This window comes from Ranitomeya variabilis, chromosome 3 (genome assembly GCF_051348905.1).
Source record: "Ranitomeya variabilis isolate aRanVar5 chromosome 3, aRanVar5.hap1, whole genome shotgun sequence".
NCBI classification, from domain to species: Eukaryota; Metazoa; Chordata; class Amphibia; order Anura; family Dendrobatidae; genus Ranitomeya; species Ranitomeya variabilis.
This window is the reverse complement of record NC_135234.1, coordinates 383,502,069-383,525,932: the sequence shown is the minus strand read 5'-3', so window position 1 is coordinate 383,525,932 and position 23,864 is coordinate 383,502,069.

Sequence of the window (23,864 nt, the reverse complement as noted above, 5' to 3'; positions counted from 1 at the left end):
GCGTATCTCCAGCCAGGCATGGTAGTGTGTGACAATGGCTGAAATCTGGTGGCAGCTCTGGCCCTAGGCAAACTCACTCACATCCCATGTCTGGCACATGTGCTCAACTTGGTCATTGGTTCGAGTTTTTTGAGGGACTATCCAGATCTTGATGCACTGCTGCACAGGTCCGCCTAGAGTGTGTTCACTTGCGTCGTTCCAGCATGGCAAGATCGCGCATTGCAGCTCTCCAGCGCCGATTCCGCCTTCCGGAACATCGCATCATATGTGACCTACCTACCAGGTGGAATTCCACGTTACATATGTTGGAGCGGTTGTGTGAGCAGCAGCCAGCAGTAATGGAGTACCAGCTGCATCAGGCACAAAGAAGTCGCACTTCGCGCCGTTCAGACTTCACAACCACTGAGTGGGCCACTATGAAGGACGTCTGCCAGGTTTTGTGTGCCTTCGATGATTCCACGCGGATGGCGAGTGCAAATGATGCACTAGTCAGCATGACTGTCCCCCTTAACTGCCTGCTTGAAAGAACACTGCAAGCGCTAAGGGATGATGTTGTGGAAGAGGTGGAGGATGAGGAGTCACCAATTCCATCTGCTTCTGGATAGTCAGCGCAATGCGGTTCCTCACAAAGGCCTAGGCGGGGACACTTTGTGAGAAGGATGAGGAGGAGTCAATGGAGGAGGAAGACATCCGTCCAGAGGAGGGAGTTACACAATTCTCTAGTAGTCAGTGTGTAGAGCGAGGGTGGGGTGATGCAGAGCAGGCAGAGATCACGCCTCAAGCAGGGGACAGCATTTCTTGGCCAGTTGGCAGTCTGCAGCACATGGTTGATTTCATGCTGCAGTGCCTGAGAAACGACCGCCGCATCGCCCACATTCTCAACATGTCTGATTATTGGGTGTATACCCTCCTAGATCCTCGCTACCGGGACAAATTACAAAGCCTCATAACACCGTTGAACCGGGAGCGTAAAATGCGGGAGTACCAAGACACACTGGTGAATTCGATCATCTTCTCCAGTCCAACTGAGAGCAGTGCTGCTAGTGCTTTACAAAGCAGCTCAGTGCCTCGAGGCAGTGGAGGAAGCTCTGCACAAAGAGGGAGCAGAAGCAGTGCCTCAGCACAAGGCAAGACCAGTATGGCCCAACTGTGGCACAGTTTTGTGTGCCCGCCACAAATGTCTACACCATCACAGACGGCTCCAGTCAGCAGGAGGCAACGTTTCCATCAGATGGTGACAGACTACGTGTCTTGCCCTCTCAGTGTACTCCCAGATGGCTCTTCCCCCTTCAAGTTTTGGGTCTCTAAGCTGGATACATGGCCAGAGCTTAGCCACTATGCATTGGAGGTGCTGGCTTGCCCTGCTGCTAGTGTATTATCAGAACGTGTCTTTAGTGCCACAGGTGGTGTACTAACAGACCGTCACATGCGACTATCCTCCGATAACGTTGACCGGCTTACTTTTCTGAAAATGAACAAGGCCTGGGTCTCGCAGGAATTTGCCAGTCCTCTTCCAGATTAAATAATTGGTTGGCTACAGTATCCAGGTCTCCTGTTGTGTTCATGTTTCTACCACCTGAACTGTAATCCCTGGGCTCCAACACATGACCCAGTATTATTGGGTTTTAGTAACGTCAGCTGATCCCCAGCTGTGTATCCGGCAATGTGTCCTGCTACCTCCACGCTGACACTACAACAGAAATTGAAGGGAACCTGTCCCCCCAAGGCGTTTGTTACTGAAAGAGCCACCTTGTGCAGCAGTAATGCTGCACAAGGAAAAGGTGGCTCTTTTAGCTATGCTCATTGCACACGCTGAACTTTACATTTATAAAATGTGTCCCCTCATACCGTTAAACCGTCCTGGAGGTGGGACTTTCCTTCGTAATGAGACACAACACAGCCGTCATTCCTACCCCCTTGGCGCCGTGCGCCGCCTCCTCAGCGTTGTTTGAATCTGTTTTGGAGCCTGCGCTGTTATGTTAAACCTTGGTCATGCGCAGTTAGCGCTGCCCGTCTTCTGACATCATTTGGTGTCAGGATGTCTGCGCCTGTGCGGCCGCGCTGACCGAGACCCTGCCTCGCAGTGTCTTCTGATTTATTCACACTGCGGGGCTGGGATTGATGGGCTTGCGCAGAGAAAAACATCTGCTCCAGTGTTATTGGGGTTCAGTAATGCCAGCTGCTCCCCTGCTGTGTGTGCGGCAATCACTCAAGTCTGCTCCTCCTGCTGTCCCTGGGCTCCAACACCGCCAGATGCTGCCCAGAAGTGCCGTTTGCACAGTCAACACTTGCTGCCATGTTATTGGGTTTCAGTAACATCAGCTGATCCCCAGCTGTGTATGCGGCAATGTGTCCTGCGACCTCCATGCTAACAAAACAACAGAAATTAAAGGGAACCTGCCCCCCCAGGCGTTTGTAACTAGAAGAGCCACCTTGTGCAGCACTAATGCTGCATTTGGACAATGTGGCTCTTTTAGTTATGCTCCTTGCACACTCTGAACAAAACACTTATAAAATTGGGCCCCTCATACCATGAAACCATCCTAGAGGTGGGACTTTCCTTCTTAATGAGACGCAGCACAGCCGTCATTCCTACCCCTTGGCGCCGTTCGCCGCCTCCTCAGTGTTGTTTGAATCTGTCCCTAAGCCTGCGCTGTTATGTTATCCCTTGGCCATGCGCAGTTAGCGCTGCCCGTCTTCTGACATCATTTGGTGTCAGGCTGGCTGCGCCTGTACGGCAGCCCTGCCTGAGATCACGCCCCGCAGTGTCTTATTTATTCACAATGCGGAGCTGGGATTCACGGGCATGCGCAGTGCATATCTTTGCCTCTCACTCATCTCCTTCTGCCTTCTTCAGACTGTGCGGCTTCACGGCCGTGGCATGTGATTGGGGATCAGCTGATGCTGCACAGTCTGAAGAAGGCAGAAGAAAATGAGTGACAGGTGAAGATATGCACTGCGCAAGGCCATGAATCCCAGCCACGCAGTGTGAATAAGTTAGAAGACACTGCGCGGCTAGGATTCAAGGGCATGCGCAGTACATATCTTCGCCTCGCACTCATCTCCTTCCACCTTCTTCAGACTGTGCGGCGTCAGGCCGTGGCATGTGATTAGGGATCAGCTGATGCCGCACAGTCTGAAGAAGACGGAAGGAGATGAGTGATAGGCGAAGATATGCACTGCGCAAGGCCACGAATCCCAGCCACGCAGTGTGAATAAATCAGAAGACACTGCGGGGCCTGATCTCGGGCAGTGCGACTGCACAGGCGCAGTCAGGCTGACATCAAATGATGTCAGAAGATGGGCAGCGCTAACTGCGCATGGCCAAGGGAAAACATAACAGCGCAGACTCCGGTACCCAAACAAACAATGCCCAGGAGGCTGCGCCCGGCGCAAAGGGGGCATGAATGACAGCTGTGCTGCGTCTCATTAAGAAGGAAAGTCCCACCTCCAGGACGGTTTCACGGTATGAGGGGCCCAATTTTATAATTGTTTCGTTCAGCGTGTGCAAGGAGCATAATTAAAAGAGCCACCTTTTTCTTGTGCAGCATTACTGCTTCACAAGGTGGCTCTTCTAGTTGCTAACGCCTGGGGGGGTTAAATGTTCCCTTTCAACTTGCTCCAATTAGGCCTCAACCTACACTCTGCTTCTCCTTTATTCCCTGGGCTCCAACACCGCCAGTTGCTGCTCAGAAGTGTCTTTGGCACAGGTACTCCCTCCTGCCCAGCCCGGTTCCAGCACGCCAGCTGTTTCCGGGTAGTGTCAAGGTCACTTTGCTTCCAATACATTGTCCTGTCGTGTTGCAGTCGGGTTAGCCGACTCTATGGTGTCTGCAGTTTAGGTGCTTCCTATGTGGGCTGAGGGAACTGGCAATCAAGGCTGATTCCGTAGTGCCAATAGGACAAACTCCCCCTCTAGGACTGTGGATTTTTGGTAACTACGGCTAGCTCGCGGCCTAGCAACTTTTGTTTTTACTGTGGACCTTCTGCTGCCTATCTGAGTTCCAGCACCATTAGCTGGTTCTTAGGAAGACAATCTTGAATAGGTCCCCATGGTTCCAGTACTGTCAGCTGTTTCCGGGCAGAGCCTTTGGCTTAGGTGCCTCCTTCTGGGTATCCGAGTTCCACCAACGTCAGGTGGTCCTTGGTAGTGCTTTCTGGCACAGGTACCTCCTGCTTAGTGACCGGGTTCCAGTAACGTCAGCTGGTCCCAGGTTGTTCCATTGGCTCTTGTACCTTCTGCTACCCATCCGGGTTCCAGTACCATCAGCTGGTTCTCAACAGTGTCTTTTGCTCTTGTACCTTCTGCTCTCTATCCTGGTTCCAGTACCGTCACCTGGTTCCGGGCAGAGCTTTTGGCTTAGGTGCCTCCTTCTGAGTATCAGAGTTCCACCAACATCAGGTGGTCCTTGGTAGTGCTTTCTGGCACGGGTACCTCCTGCTTGGTAACCGTGTTCCAGTATTGTCAGCTGGTCCTAGGTTGTTCCATTGGCTCTTGTACCTTCTGCTACCCATCTGGGTTCCAGTACCATCAGCTGGTTCTCAACAGTGTCTTTTGCTCTTGTACCCTCTGCTCTCTATCCTGGTTCCAGTACCGTCACCTGGTTCCGGGCAGAGCCTTTGGCTTAGGTGCCTCCTTCTGGGTATCAGAGTTCCACCAATGTCAGGTGGTCCTTGGTAGTGCTTTCTGGCACGGGTACCTCCTGCTTAGTAACTGGGTTCCAGTAACGTCAGCTGGTCCTCGGTAGTTCCATTAGCTCTTGTACCTTCTGCTACCCATCCGGGTTCCAGTACCATCAGCTGGTTCTCGGCAGTGTCTTTTGCTCTTGTACCTTCTGCTCTCTATCCTGGTTCCAGTACCATCACCTGGTTCCGGGCAGAGCTTTTGGCTTAGGTGCCTCCTTCTGAGTATCAGAGTTCCACCAACGTCAGGTGGTCCTTGGTAGTGCTTTCTGGCACGGGTACCTCCTGCTTGGTAACCGTGTTCCAGTATTGTCAGCTGGTCCAAGGTTGTTCCATTGGCTCTTGTACCTTCTGCTACCCATCTGGGTTCCAGTACCATCAGCTGGTTCTCAACAGTGTCTTTTGCTCTTGTACCCTCTGCTCTCTATCCTGGTTCCAGTACCGTCACCTGGTTCCGGGCAGAGCCTTTGGCTTAGGTGCCTCCTTCTGGGTATCTGAGTTCCACCAATGTCAGGTGGTCCTTGGTAGTGCTTTCTGGCACGGGTACCTCCTGCTTAGTAACTGGGTTCCAGTAACGTCAGCTGGTCCTCGGTAGTTCCATTAGCTCTTGTACCTTCTGCTCCCCATCCTGGTTCCAGTACCGTCACCTGGTTCTGGGCAGAGCCTTTGGCTTAGGTGCTTCCTACTGGGTATCCGAGTTTCACAAACGTCAGGTGGTCCTTGGTAGTGCTTTCTGGCACAAGTACCTCCTGCTTAGTGACCGGGTTCCAGTAACGTCAGCTGGTCCCAGGTTGTTCCATTGGCTCTTGTACCTTCTGCTACTCATCCGGGTTCCAGTACCATCAGCTGGTTCTCGGTAGTTCCATTGGCTCTTGGACCTTCGGGTAGCCATCCGGGTTCCAGTACCATCAGCTGGTTCTTGGCATTTCCTCAGCCTTCTTGTACCTTCTGCTACATTTCCAAGTTCAAGAGCCTAAAGACGACGACCCTGAAGACCACTCCTAAGACGACCCCAGAGACGACGACCCCTGAGACGACGACCCTGAAGACGACGACCCTGAAGACCACCCCGATGAAGACGACGACCCTGGAGACGACGACCCTGAACACCGAGAAGCAGAAGAACAAGAAGCTGCAGAACAAAGAGCAGAAGAACATTAAGCATAAGACTAAAAATCAGAGCAAAAGATATTATCTAAATTATAAGCAGAAGAAGACTAAGCAGTGTATGGGGGTGAGTCCGTTCCTCCTCGTGGTGCCCCTGGAAAAAGCCTGCTGCTGCAGGCCAAAACTGAACGCGGACAAATCCTGTTGTAACTCTTTTGTGACTCGCAGAACGGAAGGTGTAATCTTCAAACTTTTTTAGATAACAACTACAGGAATGCCTGTCACAAATAAGAATATGCTGAAGAAGTAGAATATGAAGAAGAATAATAGTTTAATAAAAAGAATATGAAGTATGTAACAAAAAAGAATAATAGGAAGAAGGTGAAGAAGAAGATGAATAAGGTGAAGAAGAAGTTGATGTAAAAGATGCCGCTGCTGAGGATGATGAAGAAGAAAGTGTCGGAGAATTAAAAAAGAAGGTGAAGAGCATGGAATTAGTGAAACATCAATATCTGACAAAATATAAAAAATCTTAACATAGTCAATATCTTTGTAACTCCGAACGTCTTAAAAAATTTTTTAATTCCTGCTATTCCATTTCATTGGACTAAACCTCTATGCCTTTAATGTCTCCTCCACGTCCCCCTATACATCCTACATTATTCTTAGTTGTTTTCCTTCATGTAGAATGAACCTACAAGTAAAGAAAGGGTTTATTTTAGTTCCGATATTTTGGTACCATTGACTTGCATTGGTATCGGGTATCGGTATCGGCGACATCCGATATTTTTTGAATATCAGCCGATCCAATCCGATACCGATACTTGTCAATATCGGAAGGTATCGCTCAACTCTAGTAACAAATTATATGGTCCATTTTTCACCTATTATCCCATTTGAAAATTAAAAACTTGGGGCTAAAATAAAATTTTAGTGGAAAAACATTTAGTTTCCCATTGACTTAGCCCAATGTTATATAACTCAGTGAACTGCCTAGGAGTTAAAAATGCGCAATGCACCCCTATTTGAGCTACAGTATCCAAAATGGGGTAACTTGTGGCGGTTTCTGCTGTTTTAGTATGTTAGGGGCTCTTCAAATGGGACATGACCCTCTCAATCTATTTCCGCCATAATTGCACTCCAGAATTCAATTGACGCTCTTTAACTTCTGAGCCCTGAAATTATTGTACTTGTTTTTTGTTATGTATAACCTTTTTGACATGTAAAGAGCCATGGAATAAATGGCACTCTAATAAAAAATAATAATAAATATTAATATTTAGCTTTAATTCTGGTGAAGCCCCTAAAGGGTAAATAAACGTCTTGATTGTGGTTTTGAGCCTGTAGTTTTTAAAATGGTGTCACTTCTGGGTATTTTCTGGCACATAGGCCCCTCAAAGTCACTTCAAATGGGATGTGGTCCTTAAAAAAAATTGGTTTTGTAAATTTTATTGGAAAAATTAAACATTGCTGACAAATTTTTAATCCTTCAAACTTCCCAACAACAAAAAAAGTTTCAAAAATGATGCTGATGTGAAGTAGACATGTTATAAATGTTGTTTATTATCTACGTATTTTGTGTGGTATAACTATCATAACTATCTTGTTTAAGGGCATAGCAATTTTATATTTGAAAATTGCTAAATTTTACATTTTTTTCCAGTTTTTTATATTTTAATAAATCAATGCAAATCATATCCACGCAAATTTGCCACGAATATGAAGTGCAACATGTTACGAAAGAAACAATCTCAGAATCACTGGGATATATTGAAGTGTTCCATAGTTATTACTAGTGATGAGCAAATTTGTTCTAAACACGATCGCCAAACATAAATTCAGCATGAATATGGCACATTTGGATACATGATTGGAAACACAAGCAAAATTTTATAACATCGGAAAAAATCTGAATTTGGTAAAAAGTACTGGAAAATATTTGCATTGCCACTAACGTATTTTCAGCACTTTGGCTTCTATTATGTTTAATGAGGGCAGGTGGTTCGCAGAGCCCAGAGGAGCTGTGTGCTTGCAAACAGTAATTTTTTTTTCCTAACTCTATGTGTGCACTTTGCGGCTAGCTAATTAGAGCTCAGAAAACACCCACAAAATCCTGACACAGTGGCTTGTGTCATTGGCTGCTGAATCACATGTCCCTCTCCATACAAAGATCAGACATCTTGTTTTATTGCCATTTTGACACTAACAGCACAGAGAAGTTGCCCCTGACACTGGCACTGTTAGCAGCTAGATTTTAGGTAGTTAGTTAGGCAGCTGTTTATTAGTCAGATAGTTTAGCTAGCTAGTGTCCAGTGTGGCTTTGAAATCGACCTACCAGCACATTTTTTTGTGCCATTACTGAGGTCCAAAGATAACAGGGCACATTTCATACAAGTGTGTTGTGCACTGCTTCTATTGTGCTCCATGCACGAGTAGACCGTTCTAAATCTTATTTTTTCACTTGCTAAATGTGATACAGCAAGGCATATCTCACCATGTCATTTAATGGTGTGGTGACATGTTCTGTGATTTTAGCTGTTTTGCATTAAAAAAAATTGGGGGCAGTTGCTACCATGATTCATCATGCCATATCTCACGTTGTAATTTAGTGACGGTGAAATTCCACTGTGAGCATAGCTCATACAGATAAAAATAAATTCTGTTGCTAAACATGATACAGCCCACTGTATCCCCCATTGTAGTTTTGTGGTGGTGAAATTAAGCTGTCTGCAGATCTCATGCACATAAAAAAAAATTCTGTTGCTAACCGTGATACAGCCCACCTTTTCGCCCATCATAATTTTCTGGCGGTGAAATTAAGCTGTCTGCAGACTTCAGGCACATAAAAGAAATTTTTGTTGCTAACCGTGATACAGCCCACCATATCCTCTGTTGTAATTTTCTGGCAGTGAAATTAAGCTGTCTGCAGACCATAAGCACATAAAAAAAAATTATGTTGCTAAACGTCATACATCCTGCCATATTCCCTGTTGTAATATTTTGGGGTTGAAATTAAGCTGTCTGCAGACCTCACACACATCTTTCTGTTGCTAAACATCATACGGCCCGTAATTGTGGTTGGGTTAACATACTTGATACAGCAGACTTAATCTGATTTTCAAATTGTTTGGAGCATATCTTCTAGGTTATACAGGCGTCACCCACACTGAAAAAAAATTGTTCAGTTACTAACTTTGTACTGTAGTGGAGATCTCATTTTTAAATTGTTTGTAGCATCTACTGTTTGTAGTACAGTATTAACCAGATATTCAAAATGCACATTATGATTCTATAAAGGTCGGGAATCTATTCAAAATAGTGCCATTCCCCGATTATGAAGAAAGTACAAAAGTGGAGTACTCCTAAATATTGATGCCATAGAAAAAAATGGAGTAACCATAAACCACAGAAAGTTAAATAAAACATTAAATTGTATTGAAAAATTACATAAAATATTGAATATCAAACAATTAGTTTATGAGACAAAGGAGAAACACTTAGGGGAGATCAACTAAAAGATGATATATACGGGAAGAAAAAACACCATGTAATGTCAGGTTATAAAGGTGCTAACTGCTGCATAGGACTCAACAAATCCTGGAATAGACCTGATAGAGAAGCTCCAAATGCATAAAAAAGGGCATGGAAGAAGAAAGAGAGAATGCAGGTAACACATGTACCAGAATGGAGAAGGTACTATCTAGTTAGACTATGCACAAGGGTACTGCCAAGGCTTCCACATGTGTCCCAAAATGACTACCAGTAAGTAATATATCATAAGTAGTGTTGAGTAGGGTTGAGCGAAACGGGTCGTTCATTTTCAAAAGTCGCCGACTTTTGGCAAAGTCGGCGTCTCATGAAACCGAGCCGATCCCAGCGTTGCATCGGCCATGCGGTACGCGACTTTCGCGCCAAAGTCACGTTTCAATGACGCGAAAAGCGCCATTTTTCAGCCAATGAAGGTGAACGCAGAGTGTGGGCAGCGTGATGACATAGATCTCAGTCCCCACCATCTTAGAGAAGGGCATTGCAGTGATTGGCTTGCTTTCTGCGGCGTCACAGGGGCTATAAAGGGGCGTTCCCGCCGACCGCCATCTTACTGCTGCTGATCTGAGCGTAGGGAGAGGTTGCTGCTGCTTCTTTAGAAGCAGGGATAGTGATAGGCAGGGTACATAAAGCTGCAAACCGCTTGTGCTGTAGCGATTTCCACTGTCCAACACCACCTTTTGTTTGCAGGGACAGTGGAAGCTACATTTTTTTTTCCTCAGTGCTGTCGCTCATTGGGCTGCCCTAGAAGGCTCCCTGACCCTGATAGCTGCGTTGCTGTGCCTGTGTGTGTACGACGCTGTGCAAACCAACTGCTTTTTTCAAAGCACAAATCCTCTTGTTCCTTCCTTTCTGCACAGCTATCTTTTTTGTTTGTCCACACTTTTTATTTAATTTGTGCATCAGTCCACTCCTTATTGCTGCCTGCCATACCTGGCTGAGATTACTGCAGGGAGATAGTAATTGTAGGACAGTCCCTTTTTTTTTTTTTTTTTTTTTTGTGGGAGATTAAGATTGGCATTTCTGCTAGAGTGCCATCCCTGTGTGTGCCATCTCTCACTCAGTGGGCCATAGAAAGCCTTTGTTTTTTTTATTATTTGGTTTCTAAAGTCTCCCTGAAAAAAAAAAAAATTCAAACAGTAGGAGATTAATAATGCCCTTTCTGCTTGTGTGCCACTCCTGACTCCTGTGTGTGCCATATCTCACTCAGTGGGCCATAGAAAGCCTTTTTTTTTATTATTTGGTTTCTAAAGTCTCCCTGAAAAAAAAAAAAATTCAAACAGTAGGAGATTAATATTGCCCTTTCTGCTTGTGTGCCACTCCTGACTCCTGTGTGTGCCATCTCTCACTCAGTGGGCCATAGAAAGCCTTTGTTTTTTTTATTATTTGGTTTCTAAAGTTTCCCTGAAAAAAAAAAAAATTAAAACAGTGGGAGATTAATATTGCCCTTTCTGCTTGTGTGCCACTCCTGACTCCTGTGTGTGCCATCTCTCACTCAGTGGGCCATAGAAAGCCTTTGTTTTTTTTATTATTTGGTTTCTAAAGTCTTCCTGAAAAAAAAAAAAATTTCAAACAGTGGGAGATTAATATTGCCCTTTCTGCTTGTGTGCCACTCCTGACTCCTGTGTGTGCCATCTCTCACTCAGTGGGCCATAGAAAGCCTTTGTTTTTTTATTATTTGGTTTCTAAAATCTCCCTGAAAAAAAAAAAAAAATTCAAACAGTGGGAGATTAATATTGCCCTTTCTGCTTGTGTGCCACTCCTGACTCCTGTGTGTGCCATCTCTCACTCAGTGGGCCATAGAAAGCCTATTAATTTTTTTGCTTGATTTGGGTTCTAAAATCTACCTGAAAAAAAATCACTACATCAATCAGTGGGAGAAAAATATTGGCCTCAGGGCTTGTGTGCCACTCCTGACTCCTGTGTGTGCCATCTCTCACTCAGTGGGCCATAGAAAGCCTTTTTTTTTTATTATTTGGTTTCTAAAGTCTCCCTGAAAAAAAAAAAAAATTCAAACAGTAAGAGATTAATATTGCCCTTTCTGCTTGTGTGCCACTCCTGACTCCTGTGTGTGCCATCTCTCACTCAGTGGGCCATAGAAAGCCTATTAATTTTTTTGCTTGATTTGGGTTCTAAAATCTACCTGAAAAAAAATCACTACATCAATCAGTGGGAGAAAAATATTGGCTTCAGGGCTTGTGTGCCACTCCTGACTCCTGTGTGTGCCATCTCTCACTCAGTGGGCCATAGAAAGCCTTTTTTTTTTATTATTTGGTTTCTAAAGTCTCCCTGAAAAAAAAAAAAATTCAAACAGTAGGAGATTAATATTGCCCTTTCTGCTTGTGTGCCACTCCTGACTCCTGTGTGTGCCATCTCTCACTCAGTGGGCCATAGAAAGCCTATTAATTTTTTTGCTTGATTTGGGTTCTAAAATCTACCTGAAAAAAAATCACTACATCAATCAGTGGGAGAAAAATATTGGCTTCAGGGCTTGTGTGCCACTCCTGACTCCTGTGTGTGCCATCTCTCACTCAGTGGGCCATAGAAAGCCTATTACTTTTTTTGCTTCATTTGGGTTCTAAAATCTACCTGAAAAAAAATCACTACATCAATCAGTGGGAGAAAAATATTGGCCTCAGGGCTTGTGTGCCACTCCTGACTCCTGTGTGTGCCATCTCTCACTCAGTGGGCCATAGAAAGCCTATTTATTTTTTATTATTTGGTTTCTAAAGTCTCCCTGAAAAAGAAAAAATAAATAAAACAGTGGGAGATTAATATTGCCCTTTCTGCTTGTGTGCCACTCCTGACTCCTGTGTGTGCCATCTCTCACTCAGTGGGCCATAGAAAGCCTATTTATTTTTTATTATTTGGTTTCTAAAGTCTCCCTGAAAAAGAAAAAAAAAAGAAAACAGTTGGAGATTAATATTGCCCTTTCTGCTTGTGTGCCACTCCTGACTCCTTTGTGTGCCATCTCTCACTCAGTGGGCCATAGAAAGCCTTTGTTTTTTTTATTATTTGGTTTCTAAAGTCTCCCTGAAAAAGATAAAAAAAATAAAACAGTGGGAGATTAATATTGACATTTGTGCTTGAGTGACAGTCCTGCGTGTGTGGCATCTCTGTGATTTGGTGCCACAGAAAACAGAGTGTGTAACATTGTGCCTGATTTTCCTTGTGGTCTCACCAACCTGTTAAGGGATATTGAAATCATACTTAAGTTATAGCTCACCATGTAAGTTGTTTGACAGCAACAAATAAAGTTACTTTGGTTAAGTTTTTAAAACAATGAGGAAGTCTGGTGCAAGAGGTCGTCGTGGCCGTGGGCGTTCATTGTCAGCTGGTAATGATGGTAGTGGTAGTGGAGCATCAGGTGGTCGTGGGGATAAAAATATTCCACCTAAGTCTGGAGCTGTGGAGCCAGTTTCGTCGTCTGGCTACACAAGGCCTCGAACGCTCTCTTTTCTGGGAGTAGGAAAACCGCTTTTAAAGGCGGAGCAGCAACAGCAAGATTTGGCTTACATTGCAGACTCAGCCTGTAGCTCTTTTGCCTCCTCTTCTGAAACTGGTAAATGTAAAAGCAGCGCGTCGCTTGTGGATGTTCACGGTCAGGGACAAGTCGCTTCCTTGTCCTCTTCAGCAAAAACTACAACAAGAGAGAAGGATGCAGCAGGCGACACAACGGGTAACTCCATGGAGCTCTTTACACATACCGTCCCTGGCTTAGAAAGTGAAACACTTAACAGGCCATGCCCATTACAAGTTGATTCTGACATGGAGTGCACTGATGCACAGCCACAGCCAGAGTACTATGCTGCTCCTTTGACTCAGACCACCACATTGCCCTCTCAGGGTACTGATCCACAATCAGACCCTGATGAGACTATGTTGCCCCGCCACGAACGCTATACCACCGACCGACACAGTGACACAGACAAAGTTGCACACGAGCTCGAAGAGGAGGTAATAGATGACCCAGTTGTTGACCCCGATTGGCAGCCATTAGGGGAACAGGGTGCAGGCGGCAGTAGTTCAGAAGCGGAGGTGGAGGAGGGGCCGCAGCAGGCATCAACATCGCAACAGGTTCCATCTGCCGGGCCCGTATCTGGCCCAAAACGCGTGTCAAAGCCAAAACCTGTTGGAGGACAGCGTGGCCATCCGGTTAAAGCTCAGTCTGCAATCCCTGAAAAGGGATCCGATGCTAGGAAGAGTGCAGTCTGGCATTTTTTTAAACAACATCCAATTGATCAGCGCAAAGTCATCTGTCAAAAATGTTCAACTAGCTTAAGCAGAGGTCAGAATCTGAAAAGTCTAAATACTAGTTGCATGCATAGACACTTAACCACCATGCATTTTCAAGCCTGGACTCACTACCAAACGTCCCTTAAGGTTGTAACACCCTCGGCCAATGAAGCTAGTCAGCAACGCAACATCCCTTCCGTCACTGTAAGGCCACGATTTTCCGCACCACTGGCAGTATCTGTGCAGGTTTCTTTGCCAGCCAAAAGCAGTCAGGGTCAGGGAATCACCAGTTTTGTAGGAGGAAATATTGCATCTAGGGCACCGGCGGAAACAATACCGTCTCCAACCGTCTCTCAGTCTGCCATGTACACCGGCACACCCGAAAGTTCTACGATCTCCAGCTCTCCAGTCCAGCTCACCCTACATGAGACTCTGGTTAGAAAAAGGAAGTACTTATCCTCGCATCCGCGTACACAGGGTTTTAACGCCCACATAGCTAGACTAATCTCATTAGAGATGATGCCCTACCGGTTAGTTGAAAGCGAAGCTTTCAAAGCCCTGATGGAGTACGCAGAACCACGATACGAGCTACCCAGTCGACAATTTTTTTCCAGAAAAGCCATCCTAGCCCTGCACCAGCATGTTAAACAGCGCATCGTCCATGCACTCAGGCAATCTGTGAGTACAAAGGTGCACCTGACTACAGATGCATGGACCAGTAGGCATGGCCAGGGACGTTATGTGTCCATCACGGCACACTGGGTGAATGTTGTGGATGCAGGGTCCACAGGGGACATCAATTTCGGGACAGTTGTGCCTAGCCCACGGTCTAGGAAACAGTTGGCTGTAGGCGTTCGCACCCCCTCCTCCTCCTCCTCCTCGTCCTCCTGCAGAAGCTACAGCTCTTCCACAGACCGCAGTCGGCCAACCACTCCATCGGCAGATGACACTGTTGCACACCAGTTGTCCCATTATGGGCCAGCTACTGGCAAGCGTCAGCAGGCTGTATTGGCTATGAAGTGTTTGGGCGACAACAGACACACCGCGGAAGTTCTGTTCGAGTTCTTGCAACAAGAAACGCAGTCGTGGCTGGGCACAGTAGATCTTGAGGCAGGCAAGGTACTGAGTGATAATGGAAGGAATTTCATGGCTGCCATCTCCCTTTCCCAACTGAAACACATTCCTTGCCTGGCTCACACCTTAAACCTGGTGGTGCAGTGCTTATTGAAAACTTATCCTGGGTTCTCCGACCTGCTCCTCAAAGTGCGTGGACTTTGCTCACATATCCGACGTTCGCCTGTACACTCCAGCCGTATGCAGACCTATCAGCGGTCTTTGAACCTTCCCCAGCATCGCCTAATCATAGACGTTGCAACAAGGTGGAACTCAACACTGCACATGCTTCAGAGACTGTGCCAACAGAGGCGGGCTGTTATGTTTTTGTGGGAGGATACACATACACGGGCAGGCAGTAGGATGGCAGACATGGAGTTGTCAGGTGTGCAGTGGTCGAAGATACAAGACATGTGTCAAGTCCTTCAGTGTTTTGAGGAATGCACACGGCTGGTTAGTGCAGACAACGCCATAATAAGCATGAGCATCCCCCTAATGCGTCTGCTGATGCAAAGTTTGACGCACATAAAGGATCAGGCGTCTGCACCAGAGGAAGAGGAAAGCCTTGATGACAGTCAGCCATTGTCTGGTCAGGGCAGTGTACAGGACGAGGTAGCGGGCGAAGAGGAGGTGGAGGACGAGGAGGATGATGGGGATGAGTATATCTTTAATGCGGAAGCTTTCCCGGGGGCACTGGAAATTGGTTGCGTGGCAAGGCCGGGTTCTGGTTTTTTGAGGGACACAAGTGACGTAGATTTGCCTGAAACTGCCCCTCAACCAATCACAACCGGAGATTTGACAACTGGAACTTTGGCCCACATGGCGGATTATGCCTTACGTATCCTAAAAAGGGACACACGCATTACGAAAATGATGAACGATGACGATTACTGGTTGGCCTGCCTCCTTGATCCACGCTATAAAGGCAAATTGCAAAATATTATGCCACATGAGAACTTGGAACTAATATTAGCAACCAAACAATCAACTCTTGTTGACCGTTTGCTTCAGGCATTCCCAGCACACAGCGCACGTGATCGTTCTCACACGAGCTCCAGGGGGCAGCAGACTAGGAGTGTTAGGGGTGCACACATCAGAAGTGGCGTTGGACAGAGGGGTTTTCTGACCAGGTTGTGGAGTGATTTTGCTATGACCGCAGACAGGACAGGTACTGCTGCATCAATTGAAAGTGACAGGCGACAACATTTGTCCAGTATGGTTACTAACTATTTTTCATCCCTTATCGATGTTATCCCTCAACCGTCATTCCCATTTGATTACTGGGCATCAAAATTAGACACCTGGCCAGAATTGGCAGAATATGCATTGCAGGAGCTTGCTTGCCCGGCAGCAAGTGTCCTATCAGAAAGAGTATTCAGTGCTGCAGGTTCAATATTAACCGAAAAAAGGACTCGTCTGGCTACCCAAAATGTTGACAATCTAACATTCATTAAAATGAACCACAACTGGATTTCAAAATCTTTTGCCCCACCTTGCCCAGCCGACACCTAGCTTTCCTATGAAAAGCTCTTGCCTGTGGACTACTGTGAATTTCTTTTCTAATGTCTAATTTTCTGCAGCTGATTGTCCAGCATACGACATGTTTACACCTCCCTAAATGGCCAAACTCCCCACACGGGGCCGTGGTATTGCGACTTGGCGCAAGCACCCGTGAGACTGCTGTTTGTCTGAAGAGGTGGGTGTGCTCGCTTTTGGTCGACGGCATTGCTACTGGGTCCCTCATAATACAATAAAGTGTCTCTGGCGGTGGTGGTGCACACCCAACGTCAGACACACTGTTGTAACATGAGGGGCCCTGGGCCTGTACCGCCGGCCACAAGAGAGTTCACCCACTCCCAGGTCAAATATTGCTCTACCACTTCCACAGTTATCTCTCACACTACCACCAATGTTTAGTCTATGCGCTGACATCCTTCCATTCCATAAATTAGTAGGTCTGAAACAACGCAGAGGATCCCACCCCTGAACCTAATGATTGCACCCTTTAGTGTTTTTGTTTTGTTTTAATGCGAGACATTCACATTTATTTGTTGTTTTGGACTACTAACTGGCAGACACTCATTACAATCGGCCTCCGTTGACCAGACCACTGCTGCCCATGTGCCCCTGGAACCTATTTTACAGTGCCTACAGCCAGTCCATTTTATTATGTTAGGCCTTCGAAGCCTGTCTGCGGTCCCTCCTTCCACTAGGCCTCCACTGACCAGACCACTGCTGCCCATGTACCCCTGGAACCAATTATAAAGTGCCTCCAGCCAGCCCATTTTATTATGTTAGGCCTTCGAAGCCTGTCTGCGGTCCCTCCTTCCACTAGGCCTCCACTGACCAGACCACTGCTGCCCGTGTACCCCTGGAACCTATGTTACAGTGCTGTTGTGACCCCAATGGCAGAGGGTCTCAGAAATAATTACTAAGTCTGCAAACACAAAAAACCAGCTCATAGGACAGTGGTAACTGAGCTGACCATATATCTAATCCTAGCACCACAAATAGCAGCAGCCGGGGAACGTGCCTACGTTGGTTCTAGACGTCTCGCGCCAGCCGGAGAACTAACTAACCCTAGAAGGGAAAAGAAAGACCTTTCTTGCCTCCAGAGAAAAGACCCCAAAAGTTGGATACAAGCCCCCAACAAATAATAACGTAAGAATGAGCTAGGTATTTAGCAAAGAGAGGCCCACTAGCTAATAGCAGAATATAGTAAGATGACTTATATGGTCAGCAAAAACCCTATCAAAATATCCACGCTGGATATTCAAGAACCCCCGAACCGTCTAACGGCCCGGGGGGAGAACACCAGCCCCCTAGAGCTTCCAGCAAAGTCAGGAATCACATTTAGTACAAGCTGGACAAAAATAAGAGCAAAGCAAATAACCAAAAAACAAAGAAGCAGGACTTAGCTTAATTTTGCACGAACCAGGACCAGCAGACAGGAGCAAACAGAAAGGATCTGATTACAACGATGCCAGGCACTGGACTAAGGATCCAGGAAGTTTATATAGCAACACCCCTGGACTAACGACCCAGGTGGGTGCCAAACTGAGAAAAGACAATCCCAGAGTCATATCACTAGTAATCCACAAGAGGGAGCCAAAAAGACTAATTCACAACACAGTGCCTACAGCCAGCCCATTTTATTATGTTAGGCCTTCGAAGCCTGTCTGCGGTCCCTCCTTCCACTAGGCCTCCACTGACCAGACCACTGCTGCCCGTGTACCCCTGGAAACTATGTTACAGTGCCTACAGCCAGCCCATTTTAGTATGTTAGGCCTTCGAAGCCTGTCTGCGGTCCCTCCTTCCACTAGGACTCCACTGACCAGACCACTGCTGCCCGTGTACCCCTGGAACCAATTATATAGTGCCTCCAGCCAGACCATTTTATTGTGTTAGGCCTTCGAAGCCTGTCTGCGGTCCCTCCTTCCACTAGGCCTCCACTGACCAGACCACTGCTGCCCGTGTACCCCTGGAAACTATGTTACAGTGCCTACAGCCAGCCCATTTTAGTATGTTAGGCCTTCTAAGCCTGTCTGCGGTCCCTCCTTCCACCAGGCCTCCACTGACCAGACCACTGCTGCCCGTGTATCCCTGGAACCAATTATAAAGTGCCTCCAGCCAGCCCATTTTATTATGTTAGGCCTTCGAAGCCTGTCTGCGGTCCCTCCTTCCACTAGGCCTCCACTGACCAGACCACTGCTGCCCGTGTACCCCTGGAAACTATGTTACAGTGCCTACAGCCAGCCCATTTTAGTATGTTAGGCCTTCGAAGCCTGTCTGCGGTCCCTCCTTCCACTAGGCCTCCACTGACCAGACCACTGCTGCTCGTGTACCCCTGGAACCAATTATAAAGTGCCTCCAGCCAGCCCATTTTATTGTGTTAGGCCTTCGAAGCCTGTCTGCGGTCCCTCCTTCCACTAGGCCTCCACTGACCAGACCACTGCTGCCCGTGTACCCCTGGAACCAATTATAAAGTGCCTCCAGCCAGCCCATTTTATTATGTTAGGCCTTCGAAGCCTGTCTGCGGTCCCTCCTTCCACTAGGCCTCCACTGACCAGACCACTGCTGCCCGTGTATCCCTGGAAACTATGTTACAGTGCCTACAGCCAGCCCATTTTAGTATGTTAGGCCTTCGAAGCCTGTCTGCGGTCCCTCCTTCCACTAGGACTCCACTGACCAGACCACTGCTGCCCGTGTACCCCTGGAACCAATTATAAAGTGCCTCCAGCCAGCCCATTTTATTGTGTTAGGCCTTCGAAGCCTGTCTGCGGTCCCTCCTTCCACTAGGCCTCCACTGACCAGACCACTGCTGCCCGTGTACCCCTGGAAACTATGTTACAGTGCCTACAGCCAGCCCATTTTAGTATGTTAGGCCTTCGAAGCCTGTCTGCGGTCCCTCCTTCCACTAGGCCTCCACTGACCAGACCACTGCTGCCCGTGTACCCCTGGAACCAATTATAAAGTGCCTCCAGCCAGCCCATTTTATTATGTTAGGCCTTCGAAGCCTGTCTGCGGTCCCTCCTTCCACTAGGCCTCCACTGACCAGACCACTGCTGCCCGTGTACCCCTGGAACCAATTATAAAGTGCCTCCAGCCAGCCCATTTTATTATGTTAGGCCTTTGAAGCCTGTCTGCGGTCCCTCCTTCCACTAGGACTCCACTGACCAGACCACTGCTGCCCGTGTACCCCTGGAACCAATTATAATGTGCCTCCAGCCAGCCCATTTTATTATGTTAGGCCTTCGAAGCCTGTCTGCGGTCCCTCCTTCCACTAGGCCTCCACTGACCAGACCACTGCTGCCCATGTACCCCTGGAAACTATGTTACAGTGCCTACAGCCAGCCCATTTTAGTATGTTAGGCCTTCGAAGCCTGTCTGCGGTCCCTCCTTCCACTAGGCCTCCAATGACCAGACCACTGCTGCCCGTGTACCCCTGGAACCAATTATAAAGTGCCTCCAGCCAGCCCATTTTATTGTGTTAGGCCTTCGAAGCCTGTCTGCGGTCCCTCCTTCCACTAGGCCTCCACTGACCAGACCACTGCTGCCCGTGTACCCCTGGAAACTATGTTACAGTGCCTACAGCCAGCCCATTTTAGTATGTTAGGCCTTCGAAGCCTGTCTGCGGTCCCTCCTTCCACTAGGACTCCACTGACCAGACCACTGCTGCCCGTGTACCCCTGGAACCAATTATAAAGTGCCTCCAGCCAACCCATTTTATTGTGTTAGGCCTTCGAAGCCTGTCTGCGGTCCCTCCTTCCACTAGGCCTCCACTGACCAGACCACTGCTGCCCGTGTACCCCTGGAACCAATTATAAAGTGCCTCCAGCCAGCCCATTTTATTATGTTAGGCCTTCGAAGCCTGTCTGCGGTCCCTCCTTCCACTAGGCCTCCACTGACCAGACCACTGCTGCCCGTGTACCCCTGGAACCTATGTTACAGTGCTGTTGTGACCCCAATGGCAGAGGGTCTCAGAAATAATTACTAAGTCTGCAAACACAAAAAACCAGCTCATAGGACAGTGGTAACTGAGCTGACCATATATCTAATCCTAGCACCACAAATAGCAGCAGCCGGGGAACGTGCCTACGTTGGTTCTAGACGTCTCGCGCCAGCCGGAGAACTAACTAACCCTAGAAGGGAAAAGAAAGACCTTTCTTGCCTCCAGAGAAAAGACCCCAAAAGTTGGATACAAGCCCCCAACAAATAATAACGTAAGAATGAGCTAGGTATTTAGCAAAGAGAGGCCCACTAGCTAATAGCAGAATATAGTAAGATGACTTATATGGTCAGCAAAAACCCTATCAAAATATCCACGCTGGATATTCAAGAACCCCCGAACCGTCTAACGGCCCGGGGGGAGAACACCAGCCCCCTAGAGCTTCCAGCAAAGTCAGGAATCACATTTAGTACAAGCTGGACAAAAATAAGAGCAAAGCAAATAACCAAAAAACAAAGAAGCAGGACTTAGCTTAATTTTGCACGAACCAGGACCAGCAGACAGGAGCAAACAGAAAGGATCTGATTACAACGATGCCAGGCACTGGACTAAGGATCCAGGAAGTTTATATAGCAACACCCCTGGACTAACGACCCAGGTGGGTGCCAAACTGAGAAAAGACAATCCCAGAGTCATATCACTAGTAATCCACAAGAGGGAGCCAAAAAGACTAATTCACAACACAGTGCCTACAGCCAGCCCATTTTATTATGTTAGGCCTTCGAAGCCTGTCTGCGGTCCCTCCTTCCACTAGGCCTCCACTGACCAGACCACTGCTGCCCGTGTACCCCTGGAAACTATGTTACAGTGCCTACAGCCAGCCCATTTTAGTATGTTAGGCCTTCGAAGCCTGTCTGCGGTCCCTCCTTCCACTAGGACTCCACTGACCAGACCACTGCTGCCCGTGTACCCCTGGAACCAATTATATAGTGCCTCCAGCCAGACCATTTTATTGTGTTAGGCCTTCGAAGCCTGTCTGCGGTCCCTCCTTCCACTAGGCCTCCACTGACCAGACCACTGCTGCCCGTGTACCCCTGGAAACTATGTTACAGTGCCTACAGCCAGCCCATTTTAGTATGTTAGGCCTTCTAAGCCTGTCTGCGGTCCCTCCTTCCACCAGGCCTCCACTGACCAGACCACTGCTGCCCGTGTATCCCTGGAACCAATTATAAAGTGCCTCCAGCCAGCCCATTTTATTATGTTAGGCCTTCGAAGCCTGTCTGCGGTCCCTCCTTCCACTAGGCCTCCACTGACCAGACCACTGCTGCCCGTGTACCCCTGGAAACTATGTTACAGTGCCTACAGCCAGCCCATTTTAGTATGTTAGGCCTTCGAAGCCTGTCTGCGGTCCCTCCTTCCACTAGGCCTCCACTGACCAGACCACTGCTGCTCGTGTACCCCTGGAACCAATTATAAAGTGCCTCCAGCCAGCCCATTTTATTGTGTTAGGCCTTCGAAGCCTGTCTGCGGTCCCTCCTTCCACTAGGCCTCCACTGACCAGACCACTGCTGCCCGTGTACCCCTGGAACCAATTATAAAGTGCCTCCAGCCAGCCCATTTTATTATGTTAGGCCTTCGAAGCCTGTCTGCGGTCCCTCCTTCCACTAGGCCTCCACTGACCAGACCACTGCTGCCCGTGTATCCCTGGAAACTATGTTACAGTGCCTACAGCCAGCCCATTTTAGTATGTTAGGCCTTCGAAGCCTGTCTGCGGTCCCTCCTTCCACTAGGACTCCACTGACCAGACCACTGCTGCCCGTGTACCCCTGGAACCAATTATAAAGTGCCTCCAGCCAGCCCATTTTATTGTGTTAGGCCTTCGAAGCCTGTCTGCGGTCCCTCCTTCCACTAGGCCTCCACTGACCAGACCACTGCTGCCCGTGTACCCCTGGAAACTATGTTACAGTGCCTACAGCCAGCCCATTTTAGTATGTTAGGCCTTCGAAGCCTGTCTGCGGTCCCTCCTTCCACTAGGCCTCCACTGACCAGACCACTGCTGCCCGTGTACCCCTGGAACCAATTATAAAGTGCCTCCAGCCAGCCCATTTTATTATGTTAGGCCTTCGAAGCCTGTCTGCGGTCCCTCCTTCCACTAGGCCTCCACTGACCAGACCACTGCTGCCCGTGTACCCCTGGAACCAATTATAAAGTGCCTCCAGCCAGCCCATTTTATTATGTTAGGCCTTTGAAGCCTGTCTGCGGTCCCTCCTTCCACTAGGACTCCACTGACCAGACCACTGCTGCCCGTGTACCCCTGGAACCAATTATAATGTGCCTCCAGCCAGCCCATTTTATTATGTTAGGCCTTCGAAGCCTGTCTGCGGTCCCTCCTTCCACTAGGCCTCCACTGACCAGACCACTGCTGCCCATGTACCCCTGGAAACTATGTTACAGTGCCTACAGCCAGCCCATTTTAGTATGTTAGGCCTTCGAAGCCTGTCTGCGGTCCCTCCTTCCACTAGGCCTCCAATGACCAGACCACTGCTGCCCGTGTACCCCTGGAACCAATTATAAAGTGCCTCCAGCCAGCCCATTTTATTGTGTTAGGCCTTCGAAGCCTGTCTGCGGTCCCTCCTTCCACTAGGCCTCCACTGACCAGACCACTGCTGCCCGTGTACCCCTGGAAACTATGTTACAGTGCCTACAGCCAGCCCATTTTAGTATGTTAGGCCTTCGAAGCCTGTCTGCGGTCCCTCCTTCCACTAGGACTCCACTGACCAGACCACTGCTGCCCGTGTACCCCTGGAACCAATTATAAAGTGCCTCCAGCCAACCCATTTTATTGTGTTAGGCCTTCGAAGCCTGTCTGCGGTCCCTCCTTCCACTAGGCCTCCACTGACCAGACCACTGCTGCCCGTGTACCCCTGGAACCAATTATAAAGTGCCTCCAGCCAGCCCATTTTATTATGTTAGGCCTTCGAAGCCTGTCTGCGGTCCCTCCTTCCACTAGGCCTCCACTGACCAGACCACTGCTGCCCGTGTACCCCTGGAAACTATGTTACAGTGCCTACAGCCAGCCCATTTTAGTATCTTAGGCCTTCGAAGCCTGTCTGCGGTCCCTCCTTCCACTAGGACTCCACTGACCAGACCACTGCTGCCCGTGTACCCCTGGAACCAATTATAAAGTGCCTCCAGCCAGCCCATTTTATTATGTTAGGCCTTCGAAGCCTGTCTGCGGTCCCTCCTTCCACTAGGCCTCCACTGACCAGACCACTGCTGCCCGTGTACCCCTGGAAACTATGTTACAGTGCCTACAGCCAGCCCATTTTAGTATCTTAGGCCTTCGAAGCCTGTCTGCGGTCCCTCCTTCCACTAGGCCTCCACTGACCAGACCACTGCTGCCCGTGTACCCCTGGAAACTATGTTACAGTGCCTAGAGCCAGCCCATTTTAGTATGTTAGGTCTTCGAAGCCTGTCTGCAGTCCCTCCTTCCACTAGGCCTCCACTGACCAGACCACTGCTGCCCGTGTACCCCTGGAACCAATTATAAAGTGCCTCCAGCCAGCCCATTTTATTATGTTAGGCCTTTGAAGCCTGTCTGCGGTCCCTCCTTCCACTAGGCCTCCACTGACCAGACCACTGCTGCCCGTGTACCCCTGGAACCAATTATAAAGTGCCTCCAGCCAGCCCATTTTATTATGTTAGGCCTTTGAAGCCTGTCTGCGGTCCC